This window comes from Desmodus rotundus, chromosome 11 (assembly GCF_022682495.2).
Source record: "Desmodus rotundus isolate HL8 chromosome 11, HLdesRot8A.1, whole genome shotgun sequence".
In the NCBI taxonomy this organism is placed as follows: Eukaryota; Metazoa; Chordata; class Mammalia; order Chiroptera; family Phyllostomidae; genus Desmodus; species Desmodus rotundus.
Genome location: NC_071397.1, coordinates 61,951,909 through 61,976,519, shown reverse-complemented (window position 1 = coordinate 61,976,519; position 24,611 = coordinate 61,951,909). Strand labels below are relative to the sequence as shown.

The following is a 24,611-nucleotide window of genomic DNA, read 5'->3' as shown; positions in this document are numbered from 1 at the left end:
AGGAACTACTGGATACACATTTATATTTTGAGGTGGGAGGTGTTAAACCAAGCCCTTGGTGTTTTTTGTTTTAGTTGGTTGACTTTTAAAAATCTGACTTCTGACCTTGTTCTTTCTCAGTGTAATGGCCGGCCACAGCAGCAGTTCTGTCCCCAGTTCCTTCAGATAGCTCAAGGCTTCATCATACATGACATTGCCCCTTGCTGATCCCGGGTGTAGATGTACCCAGCCTCTGTGCTATAGTAGTCATCCTGGTCCTCCCTTCTGACAACTCCATGAACTGGGCGCTGTGGACCTGGGGAAACACCTGGAAGTTACCAGAGAAGGGAGGGCTGTATGTTACGAGACGAAATGGCGAGCAGTAGGCTTATTCTCCCATGCGTAGAACAGTAGGCATGATGAACGTATGAAGAGCTGTATGTAGAGAAAAAGATATGAGCAAAGAATGTTGGCAGGAAAGTGTAGTTTCTGAACTAGGTAACTAGCTGATTTAAGTTCTCCCGACTAACTCGGGATGACCTGGAAAAGGCAATAGAGCCAACCAAGGGTTAGAGGTGGTTTCTGAAGTCACGACGCCCGCGTTCAGGTCCTGGCTCTGCCAGGAGCTCACCTTGGACAAGTCACTCAGCTACCCTTATCCTCTGTTTCCTCATCTGTAACATGGGGATGGTAGAGACACTATAAAGTTTGTGGGGAGTTTGTGACACTGTGCACAGGAGGCACTTGAGACCTATAAGTGTTAGGGGCTAAAGATATCTTGTTTTAATCTTCTAAATACTTCTAATGCATTAATATAGCCTCATGTCTTAGGAATACACTGGGTTAATAGTGTCCCCCCAAAATCACATCTACCTGAAACCTGTGAATGCCACCGTATTTGGAAATAGAGTCTTTGTAGATGTACACAAGTTAGCATGAGGCCACACTGGATTGGGGTGCACCCTAATCCAATGACTGGGGTTCTTATAAAAGGATGGAAATTTGGAGACAGCTACATAGTGGGGGAGGCCACATAAAGAGAGAGGTGGAGAGGTTGTAGTGATGCATCTACAAGCCGTGGAATGCCAAGGGACATCCGGGATGGCTGGCAACTACCAGAAGCTAGAAGAGGCAAAGAGGGATCCTTTCTGGAAGACTTCACAGAGAGCAGACCCTGCTGATACCTTGACTTTGGACTTGTAGCCTCTAGGATGGTGAGAGAATAAATTTCTCTCCCACTTGTTGTAAGCCACCCCTTTCATAGTGCATTGCTGTGGTGGCCCTAGGAAACTAATACTTAAAAGTTACATGAGTATTCCAATCATAACTATACTTTTCTTAGATGACTGAGGATCTGTTGCTTTCTGAGAATCATTCTAACAATAATTCTCATAACTTCAAACCTCTCCATTCTTCCCAAGCCTCTGAATTCACTCCCCACCTCTCCCCTATGCCCAGCCTCTCTCAGTCTCAGCAGAAGCACCTCCCCACCAAACTCTCCACTCACACACACAAACCCAGTGCTCTCACACCCCTCCTCTCCTGCTTCCTCCTGCACTGTAGTGGACGATTCCCCTACTGTTCTCCCAGGCCATTCCCTTCCTGTGCTTTGGATCCCTACCCCTTCCCCCTTCTGATGCATCCCTTCTCCTTGGATATCCAACTCTTCTCAACCAGATGTTTCCCAGCTGACACTGAATCATGCTCATGTCCCTCTCATTTTATAACCTCACACCCTTCTCCAGGCTCCACCTCATGTCTGTCCTCCTCCTCAAGGTGCAACCTCCTAAGAGGTCATCTGTACTCACCGTCTCCATTCGCTCACCTCCTATCCTCACCATCTGGTGCCATCTGGTGCCATCTCCATCAAGCCACTTTCACTATGACCGACAATGACCTTTCCTCCATACCCATCAGGCTTTCTTCTTAATTTACGTAATCTCTCAGGAGCATCTCACACAATTTAGCACTCTCTGCTTCTTGACCCACCTTCTTCCCAAGTTTCCCAGGACCCCACACTATCCTTGATCTTGCCAACTTCCCAGCTGTCCCTTCTCTGATGCTTGAGATGTATTTTTCTCTATTAGCTCATTAAATGGTGGTCATGCTCAAGTCCTCACCCGAGGACCTAATTTTCTCCTCCTCTATTCCTTCCTTGGGAGACAGTCCACTGTCATGGCTGAGAGTACTTTCTTTAGATCTTGTGCTCCCCAATTTATGTCTCCAATCCAGACTCCTAGAGCTCCAGACCCCCATATCCAATTCCCTATTTGGCATCTGTTCTGGGCATCTCAAAGCCACCTCAAATTTAACACAATCAAATTGTGTGATCTTTCCCCACAAACCTAGGCCATCCCCAGCTGCCCCATTTTTGTAGCAGCACCATCACCCATCCACTCCCTCTAGCATGAATCATTCCCCTGTCTCATTCCGCCTCACCCGACATGTCCAATTTCCTGCCAAGTTCTGTTGATTTCACTTCCTATCTCTCAAATCCATCTAACTTCTCTCAGTCCCACCACCCACTGCCCTGGGCCAAGCTGTTATTATCTTTCACCAGGATTAGTCTAGGAGCTTCTAAACTGGTTTAACCTCTAATTGTTCTATCCACATTCCCTCTGGCTTTCCTTCCTCTCCCTTTTACTCATTGCTGGCAGAAGATCTTTGAGAAATGCATTTTTGACTGTCCTTCCTCCTCCCCTTTAATTTCCCTAAAAGGTACCTCAGTGCTCACAGAATAAAGCAAACCGCCTTAACAAGGCCTACAGAGTCCAACCTCTGCCTATTTCTCTCCAGTGGTTCCCATCCAGATGTGATTTTGGTCCCCAGAGGACATTTGGCGGTGTCTGGAGACATTTTTGATTATCATGCTTTGGGAGAAGTGCTCCTGGTGTCTAGGAGTTAGAAACCAGGAACGCTGCTAAATATTCCAGAATGCGCAGGGCAGCCTCCCATAACAAAGAATTATCAAGATCAAAATGCCAATACAGACAAGGTTTAGGAACCTTGGGCTGGCGTCATCTTGTTTTGCTTTCCATGAGGATCATTGTGTCCCAGCCAAGCATGTCTTCTTTTGGTTTCTATTGGGTTCGTGTTCCCTCTGGCCACAGGCCCTTTGCACAGGGTATCCCCTCTCCATGGAAAGGTCTCCCTCACCGTTTGCCTAGTTAAAACCCCTTCACCTTCCAACCTCAGCTTATCCTCATTTTCACACAGAACTCCTTGTGGCCTCAGTACAGCAAGCGCCAAGTTAGCTCTCTTCTGAGGCACCTACTGAGGTTGCTATTTCACAATTATCTGTGTGATCATCGACTGATATGAATCTCGCCCACTGAGTTATTAGTACTATAAGGGTAAGAAACGTGTCTATTTTTGTTTATTATTGTATTCTTAGGTTTAGCACAGGGCCTAACACATAATAGGTGCTTAGACAATATTTCAAGGACAGATGAATAGATGAATGGCTTTTGATATTTTTTGCACATAGATTTCTTTTAGTCTATCATCTTAGGATCCCTACCTGTACTTTCAATGTATATAAGCCAGAAATAGTGTGTTTTGCCCATATAGATTTTCATCTCATGTCATTATACCCTAATACATGCATCTCAGTGAGGGTGGGAAGTAGTTCTTGGGAGGAAAAAAAAATCTTACTCTTTTGATGTGTAAAGCACAGACACACAAGCTGTACAGATATATGACATATCTGTGGTATTAACACATCTTTGGAGAAGGACCATCGGGGAAAGGTGGTGAAAGAGAGTCCTGTGGGGGGAGCAGTAATGAAAAACATGTTAAGAAACATTGGCCTCATTTTTCATATTATATATGTATTTTAAAGGATTTTATCTACTTGTTTTTACAGAGGGGAAGGGAGGGAGAAAGAGGGAGAGAAACATCAATGTGTGGTTGCTTCTCAAGCACCCCATATTGGAGACCTGGCCTGCAACCCAGGCATGTGCCCAGACTGGGAATCGAACTGGCGACCCTTTGGTTTTCAGTCTGGCACTCAATCCACTGAACCACACCAGCCAGGGCCATATTGTATATTTTTAAATGATAAAACATACATATTTACCATCGGAGCCACTTTGAGGTGGACAGTTAGGGCGGCATTAAATACATTCATGTTATGTGCACCCATCACCACCGTCCATCCCCAGAACTCTTTTCATCTTGCAGACCTGAAGCTTTGTATCCATTAAACAATAACTCCCCGCGTCCCCTTCCCTCAGCCCCTGGAACCGCATTCTACTTACTGTCTCAGTGGATTTGACTACTCTAAGTACCACATACAGGTGGAATCATATAGCATTTGTCATCTTCTGGCTGGCTTGTTTCACTTGGCATAATGCTCCTAAGGTTCGTCCATGTTGTAGCATGTGTCAGATTCTCCTTTCTTTCAAGGCTGAATAAGATTCCATTGTACATGTACATTTCATATTTGTTCATCCCTCAGTGGACACTTGGGTTGCTCCCACCTTTTGGTTACTGTGAATAATGCTGTTATAAACATAGGTGTACAAATATTTTTTGAGATCCTTATTTTAATTCTTTTAGATACATAACCAGAAGTGGAATTGCTGGATCTTATGGTAATTCTATTTTTAAGTTTTTGAGCACCCACCATACACTTTCACATCAATGGCTGCACCATTTTACATTCCCACCAATGGCACACATCCTCTCTAACATGTGTTGTTATATTGTGTGTATGCTCTGATTTTCTAAGTCATTATTTAGGAGCCATTTAAACTATGGAACCAATGGCTCCCCGTATTTTTATCCCCTATCTATTCATTCTTATAACATAAACATTTTGCTAAGTTAAGTAACCAGTTGTTGGGTAGAATCCGTTGATTTATAAACTTTAAGTGGTCGTATCCTATCTTTCAGTAGACCTGTCGACTGGTTTGTGCACGTGGTGTTGCCTATTGTACAACTACAGGAACGTCTCTGCAGCTTCACAAACAGGGCAGACGATCATCAGCTTGGATGGCTGGTCGTCAACATCAGGAAGGCGGACGAGAGGTGGTGTATGGGTCCTTTCAGTTCCGTGCTACTATAATTAGATTTAATGTGCTGTTACAAGCACACCAGATGGTAATGTTCTTAATTTCCCTGAAGAGACTACTCTTTAATGAACTGCCCATTCAATTATAGGTTCTTAATTATTCAAGCAGGAACTTAGAAATCATCTAATAAGTAAGAGTATGAGCATGTCTAAATATCTGTGGTTCATAATATTCCATAAAAAGGATGTTTCAGAGTTAAGCATTCCTCTAATAGGTTGTCATTTTTGCTTTACTTTGATTTTGACCATTCTTTAGATATAAAATTTTTTAAAAATTAGTACTTTACTTTGGCTAGGAGTTCATTTTGGCTAAGAGTTCTAAAAGTCAAAGTATTGTTTCTTATAAAATGGTAGGTGCTGGGCAGGTGAGGGGGGCGGGGACTGGATGAAAGAGGGTGAAGGAAGTAGCCAAAGAACATATATATGCATGACCCATGGACCAGACAACAACGGTGAGGGGATTGCCTGAGGGAATGTGTGTGGCGGGGGGGTGGGGTAGGTGGAAGGAAGCAAAGGGGGGAAAATTGGGACAACTGTAATAGCATAAACAATAAAATAAAATATAATTTAAAAAAATTATAGGCATCAGTGAAAAACAGAAGAGAGGCTGAGAAGTGACATGCCACATTCGAAAATCAAACAGCTTGCTTAGATTTATAAACCAGCATGTTGGTTTCTGTTTGCACTTAGCACCTATCACCTGTTATATGAAAAGAGCTCTCCTTCCAGAAAAATGTATGCCTTATCTACTTTACTGGAAAAGACATTTCCCAAATTCTTGCAGAGGGGAATTTTATAATATGTAAAGAAATGCCTACTGCATTAAGTTCTGAAGCTGATGGAAAACAATAGCAGTGTTAAGTCGCTGACTGTAACGCAGGTCTCCTTTTCCACTCTCCCCACCCCCAGCTCACTGTTTACTTTACAGCCATGCATATTCCTTCTCCTTCCCTCCCTCAGTTCCTGCCTCTGAAATGTGTGCTTATGTCTGATGGCGAGGAACTCTGAAGACCAGATGGCCAAATTATTTCAAACAGGGTTATGACTCAGTTATTATAATATTTTCTTTTAATTTTAATGTCTTCCTCGGCCATGTGAAAGACCTCCCCCCTCTAAAGTTTTTGTGGTCTAGAAAATTGATTGTTCAATATTATGCTTAGAGGAGTGGCAGGAAGGGGAAGACAATAATTACCTGTTTGGTTAAGAAGTAATCTGATCTTTGGAATGATTCATATGTTTTTTAAGCCTGCAAAATAACTGATGCCAAGATAACTATTTGAGTACATTAACTATAGGACAATTGATGGAACATAATTCATTCTTTTTACTCTAATGGTTGCTGTCATCATTTATTAATGTGAGTTTTAGGTTTTGACAATGTAGACACTATTTCTCTGACTAGCTCACCTATTTCTAAATCATCTTTGCATTAATTTCATCTAATAATAGTCTTATCCAAGAGTTTCATCAACATTTGTTAGGTGAATGACTTGATCCATTGGCTACAATTTCAAATATTTTGAAAACAAAATGAAAATATCTTTTACAACCTGCCTCACCTGCAGAGTATGATATTACAATATCATCACAGCTCACTGTTCTTCATTCAGACAGCATGATATACTCGGCAAAACACTTTTGTATACAATGTCCTTTTGTGACCTTAAAACCAGTCTGTTATGGACATGGCCTTTTGTTTTTGTCCAGCAAACATTTATTAAATACCTAGTATGTGAAAAAAATATATAGCAGGTGTCCAGATAATATGGTTTTGTTATAATGTTGATGAGATGTCATAGGAACTTAAAATTAACTCTTTTTTTTTTATCAATGAGCCTGTGGTAAATTAGTTTCATTATACCTCATTTTGCTCAAAGTCACAGAACCTATTGGTGACATTGAGTGAGGACTTACTGGACTTCCTTTTGCCACCTGAACATTTAGTAAGCAACTCAACATTTTCATGTCCGAAACCGAGATCCTGATGTTTCCCATGAACCTGCTCCAACCACATGTCAGATGGTAGCTACTTCAATCTTCCAGATGCTCAGACCAAAACTTCTGAATCAGTTTTGACTTCTCTTTCTCTGGCATTCCACATCTCTTCTTCCTGGAAATCATATTGGCTGTACCTTCAAATATATCCAGAGTCCGACCATTTCTCACCATGCTGTCTTCTCAGACACATTGTCTCTAGTTTGATCAATGTAATAACCTCCTAACTAGTCTCTGCTTCAGCCCTGATGTAGTGTCAGTCTATTCCCAATTCAGCAGCATAAATGTTAATATGTAAGTCAAATCACATCACTCTCCTGCTCAGAACTCAGCAAGTGCTCCCATTCTCACTCAAAGTTAAAGTCAAAGTCCTCACAGTGGTCCATCAGGCCCTACATCACTTGTTTCCCACCCCTTCAATCTCTGTAACCATATTGCCTTCCAATTTCCCCCTCATCCACTCTAGCTACTCTGAAGTTGCTGTTCCTGCAACGCTGCCAGACACGGTTCTGCCTCGGAGCCTTTGCATGGGCTCTCCCCTCTACCTGGCACTCTTCTCCCCATCAGCCACATGGGTGGCTTCCTGATTTCCTTCAGATCTTTACTCAAATAGTACCTTCTCAGGAAGGCCTTCCATGACTACCCTACTTACAACTGGAACATCCCCATCACCAGCCTCCACCACTCTCTATCCCTCTTCTCAAGTTTTTTCTGTAACACCTAATACCATCTCTGGTGGTCCACAAAGTCTAGGTTATTCTATGATAAACAACCCCAAACTCAATGGCCTACAATTACAATTAATTTCTCACTCATGCAGATCCCACTGCAGGACTAGTTGCTTTCTAGACAGGTATCTTCCAGCATTGACCCAAGGGACCGAGAATGTTTCTGTTTTGTGGCCTGACACATGCCTTCCATGGCTGCAGGATGGGAATAGAGCTGGAGGGTCACAAACCAGCCCTTAAATGCTTAGGACTGGAAATGACACATGTCATTACTCCTCACAGCCCACTGGCCAAAGCTCATCAGTAGGCGTCACCCAACTGTAAGGGACTAGGAAGTCTGGGAAGCTTTGGTGCCAAGCCATCTGACATTCTATATATGTTTACTTACTTATTTAATGTCTGTCTCTTTCCACCAAATAGTCCCATAATGGCAGGGATTTATGCCAGTTTTGTTAACTGCTGTGTCCCCTGTGCCTAGTATCTTTATGGTCAGAACATGTGTGGAATGAAGAAATGAATGAATGAATGAATGAAAGGCTCACAGCCTGTGGGAGGAGGTAAGCCAGCAGTCTAGCATGTCTATGAGCCAAGTGCTGTAATGGATATAGAACAAGCAAGTCATGGGTGGAAGCACTCAGCTCTGCATAGTGATGTAAGAAATACTTCCTAGAGAGGTGATATTTGAATGGACTTTTGAATATACTAGGCATTTACCAATTAAAGAGGAGGTAAGGCATGGACTTGTGAGTATGTACAAGGCCCAGTGGCATGAACAATTCTGCCCATTCAGAGGAGGACAGCCCCAGCCCCATAAAGATGGAGGAATGGGGACAGTGGAGGGCAATGAGGTCCAAGAGAGTGGCAGGGGTCATACTGTGCTCAGCCTTGGAAACATCACCAAGAGCCTTCACCTTTATCTTGTGAGAAGTAGAAAACTCATAGACAAGTAAAGAACAAATGTGATCATATTTGGGTAGAATCTATAGCATTTACAAAGCAATGAGGAGAGCCATTCTCTTATTTGAAATTGTCTGTTCCTCATCAACCTTAGAATTAGTCCCTATCCTAAGGAGAGCCCAGCCCTTCATGGTCTGGCTTACTTTTTTCTGCAGCTCATCTCCCACCTCTTGCTCACAACAGCCTCTGCTACTAGCATGTCAAGTCCTGGCAGATCTTGAACATGCCATGGGGTACCAGGGCTTTGCACCGAAAGAGACACACTCAAGACCAAACAGCTAGGAGAAGCCCACTGCCTGTCTGGGGCTCTTTCTACTCTGCTAAGGTAGGCTCAGAAAATGGCAAAGTGCCCATTATGGGACATAGGTCACTTTCTTTTCTGGTATTGTCATTGAGTGAACATGTATTAATACTAGCCCAAGACTATCCTCATGGGATAAACACAGTGGGTCCAGGGAAGAGGTCTCTGTCACAGGAGCTTTTCCAATGTCAGCGCCCTGGGCTGGTAAGCCCAGTGATTTTGTTACCTATACCCTTGGTCCTGGGCCTGGTGGAACCAACCCAACAAATTAGTATCTGTGCCTCCCATCCTTACTTGGGGAAGGATCACATAGTTAAATCTGGATGTTCCAGTTTAAATGCTGACAAGGCCACACACATGGAATGCAACTAAATCTCACTGTCCTATTAAGAACTCTGTAAAGAAGGTCACTTCCTTGAATTTCTTATGCTAATGTAGCAGCAGCTGGCTGCTTCTAAAGATGCTGCTATCTCTATCACTTATGAGAGCAGAAGGAAATATTGCATTACCCTTAAGAAGCTCCTCCTACAATCAATAATGGGGCAGGATTGGATTTGTCTCCCTCTTCTTCTTCATTTCTAGGGAATGAAGCCCGTGTATAGTGAAGGGCCTGGGAGGCAGGAGCTTGTTATGGAAGGAGACCGAAGAGAGGAGTCTCCTGGTTACCAAGAGTTAAGGTTGGACTCTAGGTAACTGGATGGAAAAAATAAGAAAATGTTTCTCAATATCTAGAGTTGAACTGTTCCATACAATAGCCTCCAACCACAAGTGGCTACTGAGCACTTCGAATGTGGCTTGTCTGAGTTGAGATGAGCCGTACATATGATGTACATACCAGACCTTCAAGATTTAGTACCAAAAATGTGTATCTCATAAATGATTTCTTTATACTGGTTATATGTTAAAATGATAATATTTTAGGTACAATGGATTAAATAGGTTATATATTTTTAAATTAACTTTATGGTTTTTAATACTTTTTGAAATGAGTCTACTAGAAAATATTCAATTACATTATGTGTCTTGTGTTACATTTCCACTGGAAGTGCTACTGTAGCCTCTGCATATCAATGACAGGAGACCGTAAGGTTTCACACCCTTACGGGTGTGACAAACATAAATCAGGGGCCATGCAAGCTTAGAACACGGCTTGTTTGATGGTTAGATTTAATTTTTCACATTTGTCGGCCTAGTATTTTTTTAAGAAGATAAAAGATTTAATTCATAGTGAACCCTACCTTCAGGAATAAATTTTCTGGAGATAGAGATGAAAATAGCACCAGAATGTTGACAATAGTTTAAGAAAATGTAGGCATTTTCAACTTTACTGCCAAAGGAAGGGATTTAATATGACCTTTGTAGACTATATAAAATACACGCAAGAGATATGAAAAGCACCAAGGGGCAAATAGGTTTTTGGAAAGATAAAAGATTTTTTTATTTCAGCTCTTCCAATGTTTTCCCCTTTGTTTTTTAATCTATTTTTAATTTAGGGCATGGAAAACAGAACAGAGGCCAAAAGCTCCCCCTGGCAATGTCAGGGAGGGCTGTATAAGAGCTGCTCTGTAAGGACCTGTGGTTCTCGGGCAAGGACAACAGAAAGAGCCTCTCGTGCCCCGTTCACCATAAAGAGGACAAACCAGCCGCTGAAAGGCCTGCCGGCCTATTGTGTGTCCCAGGGCTGCCATTAGGTGCTCTCTGCCTGTGTCCTGCTCTCAAGACGACCCAGAATTTTACTATGGTTTTCACCATGTTTTTTAAAAAAAGCCATTTCCCTAAGAAACTCCCACTTATTACTCCATCATGTTAACTGATTCCAGGTGCCTGGAAGAAGGTGACTCGGGACACAGGGTAATGGAGGAAGAAAAAATTGTAGCAGGATACCTTACCTTGTGCTCAGCAGATGTCCCATGGACATAGTGGTGAGCTCCTAGGCCTTGCAACATGCCCAAGCTTCCTTTGCCATATCTATCCAGGAATTCTCTTGTCTGGTGGGGGACAGGCTCCCTGCAACCAAGGTAAGGCCTGAAGTATTGATCGTCAGCGTTGGCTCAATGGATCTGAAGTAGTTCAGAATTCCTAAGCAGACGCACTAAAGTGAAGAAAGAACAGGATCAGGACCTGGCCCTTGGCTGGAGAAAAGCTTAAGAGAAAAGCTTAACGGGGCCCTGGAGGTTGGCAGGTCAATCCTACTGCTGAGAAAGGAGCATATCACCCCCAGAAAAGACTAATTTCCTGGTAAAATCAGAACAAAGAACTAAGTGTAAAAATGTGTTCCTGCTGGAATAGCAGGAAAGCCCCCTTTCTAGATAACCAAACATTTCAGATTGCTGAGACCAGACTGCCAGGCCCTCCGCCTACCAGCAGCTCCCTGGTTCTCAGGTGATGCAGATACAGAAAGGACAAGTAGGTCCCTCTCGTTAGGACTGGGTCCCTATCCCCAGGCCCCACCGTGTCACCCAGGCCCAGCAGGTGTAGGGCGCTAACGTAGTTGTACCTGCAGCAGGCAGGATATGTAGAGTAAATGCCTTTCACCTCAGAGTAGTCTGGAAAATTCATATACACCAAATTGAAGTCATTTTATTTAATGTAAGGGAGTTTGATAAAAGCCACTCTTTAAAAAATTCGCTGAAGATAAAAAATAATTACTCTCTATATATGTATAAATATAAAAAGTAATTTCTCTTAGCAAATACTCTCATTAACAATCTAGTCCTAGAGTGAAACATTAATTTAGCTGTCTGACCTGCTTTAACAGTCTTGTTTTTATTTCAGCTTCAAATATTTTTGAGTTAACATATAACCTCTATATTAATCAGTCACTCAGTTTTCCCCTCTGTGTTTAAGCCATATCCGCGAGTCAACAATAAAATGATTTAATTTTCCCTGTGTCTTTTTTCCGTTTGACAGGCTCCCCCACATGTTGACTAAGGTTTATTTGTGCTGGATTGTTTTTTATTTTGTTCCATTGAAAGGTCATCTTTCTCCATATTTCCATTCTATCAAAAAAGTGGCATTAGTTAAATTACAAAGACATTTGCAATGTTATTAAGAAATTCACAGTTGGGTCATCACAAAATTAAATCTCATGACCCAAGGCACATTTAGATGACCAAGTATCATAGAAAAGCATCTTCGTCCATTTCAACCTGACATGAAAATCTATTTCTAAAAGAAGTTAGAGGTCACCTTTTTACTATTATTTAGTTTTTGTTTTGCAAAACTATTCACAGCGTTTAAATACAAGCCATCTCCATGCACCCCCCCCCCCAACTTTTCCATGGTCCATGTGAACCTTCATGATCGTGAAGAGTCAGTACTCACTTTCTAGTAAATGTCTGAAGCCTTGAACCTTGACTCTAGTGTTGCTCCAGGCTGGAAGAGATCAGGGGTTTAACTCTTCTTTCTACTTTTTAGCCATATGATTTAGCACTTAGTCTTAATCCTATTTTCACATTTGTAAGATGGCAGGATAAATGGAGAATACATTGCTATGAGAATGAAATGACAGGATGGGTAAAAGCTTGGTGACTGGCACCTCATAGATGCTCAGTGCAGGCTAGTTCTCTCCTGGCCGTGGGTTACAGTAGTCAGTCAGCCCTGTGGGATCCATCACAGGATTCATGGTCTACACTTATTTCTACACTCATCTTTCCTGTGGTGGAGAAGGATGAGGTCATACCCCCCAAGGACCCTAGGAAAAACTGAAAAGAAGGAAATATTGATGTATGGTCCTGCCCCTGGCCTTCTGGGAGGCCGCTCTGTCTGTCCCTGGGCTTATACCCCATTCCCATAAGCCATGGTCTTTCATACTGACATTGATCCCCTTGAGGACACTGAGTGGCAATGGCTAGTTGGAATGCCCCCTCTTTGGTTTACTTATATTCCAATTTTTGGTTCTTAAAATTCCAACAATGGCAGAAAATGCTGGTTGTTTTCCAATATCCATTTTCCTCTTTTCCCACAGTAAAAAATGTATTCCCATAGTAATGTAATATCTATCTTGGCACATAGCCACCCAGATAAAGATAACATGTCCAAGACTCTCTTGCAGTAGGTGTGTAGCTATGTGACTAAGTTCTGAACAATGGGATGAACGTGAAAATGCCATGTGGCATCTTCTGGGCATTTCCCTGAAGTGGCAGCTTCCCCACCCCCATTTGCCCTCTTCCTGCATAGACCATGAACGTGGCAGCTGGAGCTCCGCCTCAGATCAGGGGTTGATCTTGGGTATGGAGGTCACATTTGTTGGAACTCCAGGGTAGAAGGAGCATGGGTCCCTGAGGATTCCATGGAGTGGAGTTGTCGCACCAGTTCTGTACTTCCTACTCCTGGATGTTAGCTTGAGGGAGCAAGAGAAATTTCCATCTCTTTTAATCCTGTTATTTTGTGTCTGTCTATGACCAACGTCCAAACCTAGCCTTAAATAAAACAGCTCCCAAGTCTCTAAAGATAGACTTCCAGTCTCTATGACAGGCGGTGGGGGAGAAAATTTTGGACAGGGATATTAGCAAGAGTGGGTGAGAGACAAAGTTATCTAATCGGGTGTCATTAAGTGGCTTCGACACTGCCTGTGGGCAGAGGGTCCTGTCTGTTTCAGGTTAGTGTACACATAGGTGTATTTCTGTGTAAATGTCCCACGACCCTAGGACTGGAAGACCTTGGAAGGTGATGTGGCACACTCTGGTTCTTTAATACAGAAATACAAGCTCATTATCCCCAAATAAAGAGAACCTCTGTTATTTTTAAACAATGTGTAGGAAAGCACATACTCCATGAAGGGAATTAAATGTTGACAGTTGCTATTTGACCCAGAATTTTGGGGGAGAGGCATTCTCGGGGAGCTCTTTTTGTCCTGGGCCTAGGTGCTCTTGTGTTGCAGTTCAGTGTTGCTCAGTGTGACTCCATAGGGCCAGCTCAGAGCCACAGACTTTCTCTGATGGCATGGTGACTTTTTCAGCTGTCTCTAAAATTACCCAGAATTACACAGGAAGAACAGAAAATGACATCACTTACAATGAAAGACACAAAAGCACTCCTAGGCCGGTCGATTTCCAGGAAGAAAGGAAGGAGGCACAACAGGCTAGGGTGACTAAAGCCCATCATCTTCTGGGTAAAGAGAACCGACCACAGCCCACAGAAGGAAGCTGCCTAGGAAACGCTGAAGTCCATGAGGGTACTCCCCCGAGACAACTGGACTACAGTGCGATTGGCAGCAAGGCTGACCAGAAACACCTGTGCTCATTCTGTCTTCCTGGGTAAGTCCTTTGACCCTTACTCTACCTCGTGACTGGGTCTCCATCGGCATGGCTGAGTTCACATATTTTGACAGTTCTGAGATTGCCACTCATTGCAAATCTCATTTTCTTCTGGGAAATTAGCAGTGGCAATGGAGTGGGAGGAATAATTAGGGGAAAAGTAATTCTATCAAGTATTCCCCATCCCTCCCCCAAATGACTCTACAGCTTACTTGTGTATATACACAGAATAAAAGACTAGAAGGATATATACTGAGTGTTAACAATACTGTTGTTATATTTGGGGGGTAACATAATGGGTGATTGTAATTTTCTTTCTTGAACTTTTTTATATTTCACAAATTTTCTGTGATAAATGCATGTCTCTATTGTCATCAAAAAATGTTTTGTTTTTTTTTTAATGTCCCATTAAATGTGATGAAGGAAACCAGGAAAATGGTGTTTTGTGTTTCCCTGAACTTCTTGCACACTGGGGCTACTGCACACAGCACCACTTCCGTGAGGCACACCATGCATTCACTGTACTGCGCGGTCTCTGGAGACGGAGGGGAGCGTAACACAGACAGGGAGGCGGCTGTCCCCTTCTTTTCTACTTGGTGTGGCCGGTGAGAAAAAGCAAAAGAAGAGGCAGAGGATATAGTATTTTCTGCTCCTTCACTGTTCCATAAAGTTAAAGTAACCAATTTAAACCGTGTCTTTAGAAATACAATGGTCAATAGTATTCCTATTGACCATTGGTAAATAGTTTATTTAATGTTTGTACATTAAATAAACATTTTAATAAACAGACATTTTCTTGGGTAATGACATTGGATGCAAATAATGATGTAACAGAATTACAAGTTCGGAAGGATCCATGCAGGGCTAGCTAGCCCATTTCTTCCTCTGGTCAGGGCTCTACTTAAATTATTTTAACATTTTTTTCAAAAGAATATCCAAAAAATACAGTTTATCTGGACCAGAATTCTCTCTTTCAAGTAACAGATTATCATCAATAACAATTATAAGAAAATTCGATAGTTTTCTTTTTATCACACAAACCCAGATCTTTAAGTGAATCTGGAACTAGAACTGCAAATAAAGAAAAGAGTGGCCAGTCTTTGATGCAAATGGTAAGTAATGGCCAATTCAAACAGTGATAGAAACAGTGCAAACATTATTAATGTTTAGCAAAACATAGGGTTAAAATGGATGTGGGAAAACAGGTTCTCTCATAAGTGGCTACGTGGAGGAAAATGGTAAACCACATTGATGGGATCTATGAAAAATCTTAAATGTGCACATTCTGTGAATCAGCAAATCCATTTCTAAATATTTGCTCTAAAGAAACACATGTATGCACAAGGAAGTTTAGTAGGCGGGGTTTCTAATGGGGGGAAAATAGCAACAAGTATCCCCGGGGGGCTGGCTATGAGATCTGTAGTATACAATAAAATATAATGCAGCCTTGGAAGAGAACAGTAGAGACAGATCCCTAAGACATACTGTTGGGTGAAAAAAGCAAGTTGCAGAAAAATTTCCTTAGGGCAGCGATTTTCAACAGTGTGTTGTAGCACACTGGAGCGCTGCAAGAATTTTTAAAACAAGCAGTACCTGACTATTTAAAACATGCAGCACCTGGCTATTTTAAAAAGGTGAATTTTAAAAATACAGGCATTGACCTCTTTTCCCTTAGATTGTCAAATTAAAAAAATGACAACAGCCAACACAACAATAGCTGTCCAATGTGAACGCATCAAAATTATGCCTATTTTTGTCAGATCTGCAGAATTTTTTGGTGTACCAAAAGATGAAAAAGGTTGAAAATTACTGCCACAGGGTATGACAGATTGTTCATATAGAAAACTAAATTACACTATTTATATTTTTATGGGGACATATGTATGGATGTAAGTGCATTGAAAAGCCTCTAAGTAATAACGGTGTCGACCTCTGAGGAAGTGGAATGGGGACCAGTATTGGCGTCCCCATTAAAGCATTGACTTTTCAGGGATGGTTCAATTTTTTTATGAAGAGAAAGATTATTTGACATTCGTTTGTTACTTCTGTAGTTTAAAATTAATTTAAAAAAAACACTCTTTAAAGAAAAAAATAGTAACTCTACAGGGGAGTTCCTGGCAACCACGTGACCAAGATTAACACCCCCAGCAACAACTCACGTTGATAGCATCTGCCCTTGATATGATGTGACAAGAAGGTCACTTCACCTCTAGGGTGTTCTTCCCCTAAACCTATAACCTCAGTGTAATCATGAGGAAAACATCCGAAAATCCAAACCAGGGACCGTTCTGCAGGTGGCCTGGCCAGGACTCCTGAAGATTGCCAAGGTCACGATAAGCAAAGAAAGACTGAGACACTGGCTCAGACCCGAGGATCCTGGGGAGACATGAGAGTTGAATGCAATGTGGTCCCTGGGTGGGATCCTGGAGCACAAACAGGACATTAATGGAAAAACCAGTGAACTGCAAACAAAGTCTAGTCTAGTTAACAGTGATGTACCGATCGATGTTGGTTCCTTAGGTGTGACGACTGTGCCATAGAAATATAAGATGTTAATCATAGGAGAAAGTGGGGAAAGGAGTCCCTGGGAACTCTTTTTACTGTCTTTGTAACTTTTCTGTAAATCTAAAACTATTCCAAAATAAAACACTTATTTATTTTTAAAAACCCTCTAAAGAAAGGTTATTGGTAAACAGTAACTGAGAATTGATCAGAAACTGTTCTGAAGTTGATTACAAGTAGTGCCTACTTTCTCTCAAGTGCAGCACAGAACTGTCAAAATGGACAGTCCTACGAGGCTTGCTGTCCTTCATGAAGAAGTCCCTTAAGAAAGCTAGTTGTCATGGGAGATTGGTTGTCACTTGCCAATTTCAGAATCAGCCTGCTCCCCAGCACACAGATACTAAAATTCATACTTGAGTGTTACATGCTTGCAAAATAGTTACCAGAGCTTTAAAATTCATCTCCACATTCCTGTGACTTCTCCCAGCCTCCACCTTTTACTTAATCTTAACTCATGTGACAAGTATTCAACATTCAGAATGGCAACATGCCACCATTGTTACTGGGTAAAGTGACTCTTTTAAAAAATATTTTATTTATTAATTTTTAGAGAGGGGAAAGGGGGAGAAAGATAGGGAGAGAAACATGGATATGTGAAACATTGATCAGTTGCTTCTCACACCCCCAACTGGGCACCTGGCCTGTAAACCAGTCATGTGCCCTCACTGGGAATCGAATCAGCAAACTTTTGGTTCACAGGCTGGTACTCAACCCACCTAGCCACACCAGCCAGGGCTATGAAGTGACTCTTGACCAAAGTGGAAGAAATCTTGAGGAGGTCACCAAGTCACACCCACAGGAAAATGTGAAGGAATGTAAAAAACTATTGGTTACTGTCTTAGAATTTCCTTTCTTAAACCTTGCGCTATTTTCTGTTCCCTGTTTGGAAAACTCTTCTCCAGCCCATTTGCATGGCTGACTCTTTCTCATTCATCAAATTCCAGCTCAGATGCCCCTGACTTGGGAAGGTCTTGGCCAATCTCTCTATCGGTAAGTGCTCTTCTCAGCCCCATTGCCCTCTACTCCTGTGGATTTCTTCTTGGCACCCACAGTTAGAGATGCAGATTTACTTCTTTGTTCACTCATTTATTATGTGTTTCATTTCCTGAGCCCAGCACAATTCCTGGCACAAATGCAGCATTATGTAATAATCACTGAGTGAATGAATGAATGAATGAATGAGAAACTGGAAAAAAACATGCATGACACTAGTGTGGAGGGTGATTTGTGTGTGTATGTTATGTCTCCCTCATGCTCCCCCTCTAGAATCTATAGGTATCCTAAGTCTCCTTAGGGTCTCTTTACCGTGGACCAACTTGAAAATACAGTGCTCACATTCTTCTCCCTTTGCTCAATTCCAAGAACAACTTTTATAAGTCAGTAAATAGCCAAAGGAAGTGGTTTTCTTTCTTTGCTTTCTCTCTCTCTTTAACATTTGGGCAACTGCATTAAAAACAGACTTTAGTGAAAGCACAGACTGAATTTTATCCGTACCCCGACTTTCCATCTCCTGCGCAAATGGAGGGAAGCAGCAGCAGAACCAGACGTTCTCCCTACTGTGTGGCTGGCTCCTCACACTTGCTCTAACTTAGCGCTTCCTGCCTCTCAGTGCGTACACAGGCCATCACCTCCTGCTCTCACTCTGCACCTTCTGCCTGCTTTTCACTGACACAGTGGTCCCGCAGAGGTAACCTCCTTTGTCCCCTCAGTACTCCTGGGCACTGCTACAACTCTGAGCCCTGCTGGTCTGACCACAGCCATGATTTCCAACATAAAACTCTCCATCTCTGACTCCATCTTCCTTTGTCTCCCACCTGTCCGTCATACATAGGCACCTCCCTTCACCCCCATTTAGCTACCAGGAGTTTAATTCTCCCTATTCTCTCAACCAAGGAGGAAAACAATTTGTGGTGATGGCCCTCAGATGTGAATACCAGGGCTTTCCAGATAAAATATTACATCAGCATCAAGGAATAGACTGTCCAGGGTGCTAGGAGCAGAGGTCTTGTTCAGAGATACCTGGGCTGACTCTGCTTTTGCCCACCCCCTCATTCCCTACTCCCAACTCCCAACCCTCTTTCCCCTCAGTTTGGTTCAAGAAGAAGAGCCACATGTTTTTAAATGTCTCCTTGTTAGAACATAAAAGGTCTTCCTGAATGAAGACATATAGTGTATTGTGAAATGACAATAGGAGAGGAAAAATCTGGCTATTTTCTTAACTCCTGTAGGATGCTAGCCGAGGAGAGTATCACCCGCAGGTGCACTATCAGGGAATTCCAGAGCCGGGAAGCTCCATGCTGTGATAGGCAGCATCTGCTCCTCATTTGTGTAGCCAACTCATTTTTCATCAGCTTTTCTAGACCCTTGTCTAAACAGATAGAAAAGTCACAGAAATTGTGGTGTGTGTGTGGGTGTGTGTGTGTACATGCACCTGTGTGTTTGCTTGCAGACCATCTGTACCTTGCTAGACCTGTTTCAGGTTGCTCTTTTCCTCCATAGCCACCCTGGGATGGTGGACCATGACAGTGCTGCCCTTCCTAGAGTTCTGCTCCTAAACCTCTCCACACCCTGGACTTCGTGTGTAACTTTTATTTATTCTACAGTTGTCTTTAGGGGTGAAAGTAACAGAATTATTATACAGATGGGCTCATGGGCCCTCTTAGCTAATGGTCATCCTTACGTTCTCCTCTCATTGGTGGTCTTCCCCCCGCACCACGTAGTGATACCTGCTCACATGCCATGCTCACCTCCTACCTCACTAATGCACACATCTTCCTCTCCCTCTCTGACACAGCCGGGCCATCTGCGAGCTACCGCATCTTATCATTTCGCACCTGAAAATTCTATGTGCCTCATTCACCTCAAGGGAAGCGATGCCATTCTCCCTTTCTCAAAATTACTCTTCTACCTGGTTTTCTCATCCTGTCTCCTCTTCTTTCCCCAGGGTCATCTGTTTCTCAAATTCACCCTCCCGTGTCTTCTCCTCCCCTACTCCTTCCCCTCAGATTATAAATAAACTCGAGTCTTCTCATCTTAAATAAGCAAGTGAAACAAAACTCTTCTCTTAGAGAACAAACAATAGTAGGTCATAGTTTCAAAAATGTTATAGTACCATTGTAAAGACAAATATCCACTACCTTGTGCAGAAACTCCCTTTCATTGCCAAATTTCATGTCTGTCCCATGTTGTAGCTACCTAACTAGCATCCCTGCCTGCAATTTCTCACTCTTCCAATCCAACTAACACCCTGTGGCCATATTAATCTTCCTTAATAAATGCAGCTTTGCATATAGCACTTGCTGTGCAGGATAAAGCACAAATTCCTTAGTCTGGAATTTATAGACATCTACAACCTGCCCTCTCCTCCCCACCTAAAAAAATCTTCTCTTCACTATATTTCCACATGAGTCTTCCACTTAATCAAACTTGAACACTCTATGCATAGTCTCTCCTCTGTGCTGTTGCTCATGCTTCCCTCCTGGAATGTGCCCCCTCCTTCCCTCTCCAACACCTCCTCCTTAAGCCCTATGCTTTCTTCAAGTCCAGCTCAATTTCCTCCTCCTTCAAAAGCTTTTCTCAATAGAACCAACCCTATGGGGACCGCTTTGTGTCTGAACACTCACAATATTTAACAACTGTCCACCTCTTTTGGTATTTAGGACTAAAGTTTGCAGCTTTGCACTGGTATTTATCAGTTGAGTATATGTCCTGGCTGCACTAATACCTTGTATAGCACTTCTTTATATCCCTCTTTTTAATTAGCCTTTAATGTTTTTTTATAATAAAAACAAGCCTGGGAAGGTAATAGAGCTTTGAGGGGGGAGGGTCTCTGAAAAACTACCAAAGTAAACTTCTAAGATCTACACACAGGTGGTGAGTTGAACAGAAAGACATATTGGCTATTTCTCCCTGTGGTACCTGGTAGAGGTTGATGTTGCTATAAATACTCTCCCAGATTTGGTCATAGTTGCACTGATGCAAGCCCTGGGAAGCCACGAAAGTTGGGTGAGATGGAGCCAGCACGTCTGTCTTTGCAGCGTGATCCTGGAGCACTTGCATTACTTGTCCAGGGCTAGAAATCTTGAGTAGAACAGAGAGGAGAAGAAAAGGTTGGGAGAAGGGTTATTCACTTCTTCTTTGCAAGAATTGGTTATATACATATGAATAAGAAAGAAGCCCCAGATGGGACTTTATTCAATTAAAAAATAAAATTTAAATCATGATTCCCTTATGTAGTTTATCCATTTAACACTATACATATTCAAATAAACATAGAACACTTAATATTCTGTTACAACCCCCTAAGTACAATAGCAGGTAGGACCCCTACAAGTGTGTGGCACCAGTGAAAGGATAAAGACCCATTGGTTTTTGGTACAACCTCTGTCTGCAGTTAGGAAGCTGCCAGGGATGGAAGAGGAGTCAGCTAGTATGAGCATTGTAAGGGCATAGACCTGGGGTTATATCCCTGCTGGAATCCTGGCTTTTCCAGGCAGAGCAGGACAAGTCACCCTTACAAGAACACTAATGATGTCTCTCCCAGGATCGCTGCAAAAATACCTGGCATATAGCATGTGCTGAATAAATGTTCCTTCTCTTCTTCTGGAGGTAAAAAATTGAAATAGTTCCAGAGCTGAACTTCTACTTCATCAATATACATAATAATTAGGTCATTTTAATATCACAAGAAACCTCAGAGATCACTTAGTCCAGTCTCTATCAAAATCTCAATGGCATTTTTTAATAGAATAGAAAAATTTATATGGACTCTCAAAGGACCCCAAATAGCCCAAATAATTTTGAAAAAAGAGAGAAAGTTGGATTACTCACACTTCCTAATTTCAAAATGTATTACAAAGCTACAGTGACCAAAAATGATGTGTTACTGGAGTAAGTTAGACAAACAGAGCAGTGGACAAGAACAGAGAGCCTAGAAATAAACCCTCAAATGATCAAACGGTCAAATGATCTAAGATAAGGGTGATAAGGCCACTCATTGGAGAAGGTACAGTCTCTTCAACAAATGGTGCTGGGAAAACTGGATAGCAACATGCAAAATAATGAAGTTAGACCCTTATCTTACACCATATACAAAAATTGACTCAAAATGGATTAAAGATCTAAACATAAGACCTAAAACTATAAAACTCTTAGTAGAAAACAGGGGAAAATCTTCATGATATTGAACTTGCAATGATTTCTTGGATATGACACTAAAAGCATAGGCCAAAAAAAAAAAGGCAAAAATAGGCAAATGTGACTACATCAAACTTAAAAACTGCTGTGCATCAAAGGGTACAATTAACAGAGTAAAAGAGAAACCCATAGAATGGGAGAAAATATTTGCAAATTATATATCTGATTAATGTATCTGGGGTTAATATCCAAAACATATAAATAACTCTTACAACTTAACAACAAAAACCCAAATAACCCAATTTAAAAATGGGCAAAGGACTTCAACAGACATTTCTTCAAATACGATATGCAGTAAGTTCAACAAGGATATGAAAACATGTTCAAAATTACCAATCACCAGAGAAATGCAAAGCAAAACCACAGTGAGACACCTCTTCATACCCATTAGGATGAGTAGTATTAAATAAAGGAAGAAATAATGAATGTTGATAAGAATACAGAAACATTGGAATGCTTGTGAACTGTTGGTGAGATGGTAAAATGCTGCATGTGCAATGGAAAGTGGTATGAACCTTCCTCAAAAAATTAAAAACAGAATTATCTTATGATCCAGCAATCCCATTTCTGGGTATATATTCAAAAGAATTGAACATAGGATGTTAAAGAGATAGTCACATATCCATGTCCATAGCAGCATTATTCACAATAGTCAGGTGGAAGCAACTCAAATGTCCATTAATAAATGAATAGATGAGCAAATGTGTTTCAACCTTAAAAAGGAAGGAAATTCTGGCATATCCAACAACTTGGATGAACCTTGAGGACATTATGGTGGGTAAAATAAACCAATCAATAAACAAAAAGACAAATTCTATATGGTCCCACTAATATGTAGCACCTGGCATACTCAAACTCATAGAGGTGGAAAGCAGAATGTTGGTGCCAGAGACTAGGGGGAGGGAGGAACGCGGAGTTACTGTTTAATGGGTGTATAGTTTCAGGTTTGCCAGATGAAAAAGTCTTGGAGATGGACGGTGGTGATGGTTGCACAACAATATGGATGAACTTAATACCACTGAGCTGCACACTGAAAAGTGGTTAAAATAGTACATTTCATGTTATGTGTATTTTACCACAATTGAAGAAAAGAGGAAAAATACCCTTCACTTTGCTTTCTTCAATGTTAACATCTTGCAAAAGTATAGTGTCACAACCTGGGTATTGACATTGATACAATGAAAACATAGAACAGATCCACCTGCACAAAAACCTTTCCTGTTACCCTTTTGAAGTCATACTCCTTTCCCTTCCCCCCTATCTCTCTTTACCCCCTCAAATTCATGACTCTGTTCTCCATTTCTATAGTTTCATCATCCCAAGAATGTTGTATAAATGAAATCATAGAGTCTTTATAATAGTGGCTTTACTTGTACAGTTCTTTAGAGATGCACCCCCGTTCTTGGGTATATCACTAGTTCGTTCCTTTTTACAGGTGCCTGCTATTCCGTGGTATGGATATACTAGCATTAGTTCAATAGGAGGTATAGAGTTTCAGTTTTACAAAGTAAATAAATTCTGGAGATCTGTTCAACAACGATATACTGAACACTACTGCACTGTACACTTAGAATGATTAAGATGATAAATTTTATGCTAAGTGTTTTTTACCACAATAAAAGTGAGATAATTCAGCCTAATATTTTTGTTTCATAGATGAAGAAAGTAAAACTCAAGGCGGTTATATAACTAGACCAACATCACGCAGAGACTTAGTGCTAAAGCTGGACTAATATCCAACTCTTGACGATTGCTACTCTCTCCTGAAAGCTAACAGGATTACAAAAGTTTTGCAATTAGATTAGAAAGTTCCAAACAAAGCCTTCATAGTGAATTTATTGCAACCATTTTTCAAAAGGAACAGAAAATTGAATTTTCTGAGAACAATTTCAGTAAGAATTTATCTACAAGTGAACATGGTTCTTTTCTTACCTTCAGAAACTTTGTTTTGAGTTGCATTAATACATCTATTCTCCGTTCTTTTAATTTGGTCAAAAGCTTCTTTGCCAAGGATCACATTCTGGCTTAATCTAGTGGATAAACAGGTTCACACCACGTTACAACATAACAGAATGGTTCTCAGTTAAAGCTGCAAGCAAAGAGATTCAAGGATCTTCTGAAAAGGGATCTGGCCTCTGTGCTAGAAAGTCTACTATGGTACAGGACGTCTTGGAAAGGGCCCGTGTGGGTTCCTATGGAGGTAGATTGTTGGCGTATGGTCTGTGAGATGCAGTAGCTCCACCTGAGATGACACAGCACCATCCGTGAACAGAAGGGCCCCTGAAGCCATCAGTGTTGGGCTTTGCACTCCATGTACAGGGCAAGAGAAGTTCACTCACAAAGTAATGTGACTCCACATGTAAAACTTCACCTTTCGCGTTAACAAATTGTATTTCAAAAGTTAGTTCTGTGATTAAATAAATGCACTAATCTATGGATAACTCTCTAAATTTATATCTAACTCTAAGCTCTGGCCTGTTATATCCAACTATCCCCTTGATACCTATACTTAGGTGGCAAGTGTGACGATCTAAACCAGAGGCTCTGGCTTCCCCTATACC

General features: G+C 41.6%; 1 long non-coding RNA gene and 1 pseudogene across 1 annotated transcript; both read right to left on the bottom strand.

The window, feature by feature from the left end:
* The window catches only part of LOC128779513 (uncharacterized), a 40,970-nt pseudogene extending 39,174 nt beyond the window's left edge, over window positions 1-1,796 (bottom strand).
* A 2,577-nt stretch (window positions 1,797-4,373) lies between these two features.
* LOC139440366 (uncharacterized) lies at window positions 4,374-24,073 on the bottom strand. The gene is made up of 4 exons (XR_011650563.1): window positions 23,983-24,073; window positions 20,773-20,934; window positions 10,924-11,126; window positions 4,374-4,482 (listed from the first exon to the last, which is right to left on the bottom strand). It is a non-coding gene; the product is annotated as an uncharacterized lncRNA (long non-coding RNA).
* Between the last annotated feature and the right edge of the window lie 538 nt (window positions 24,074-24,611).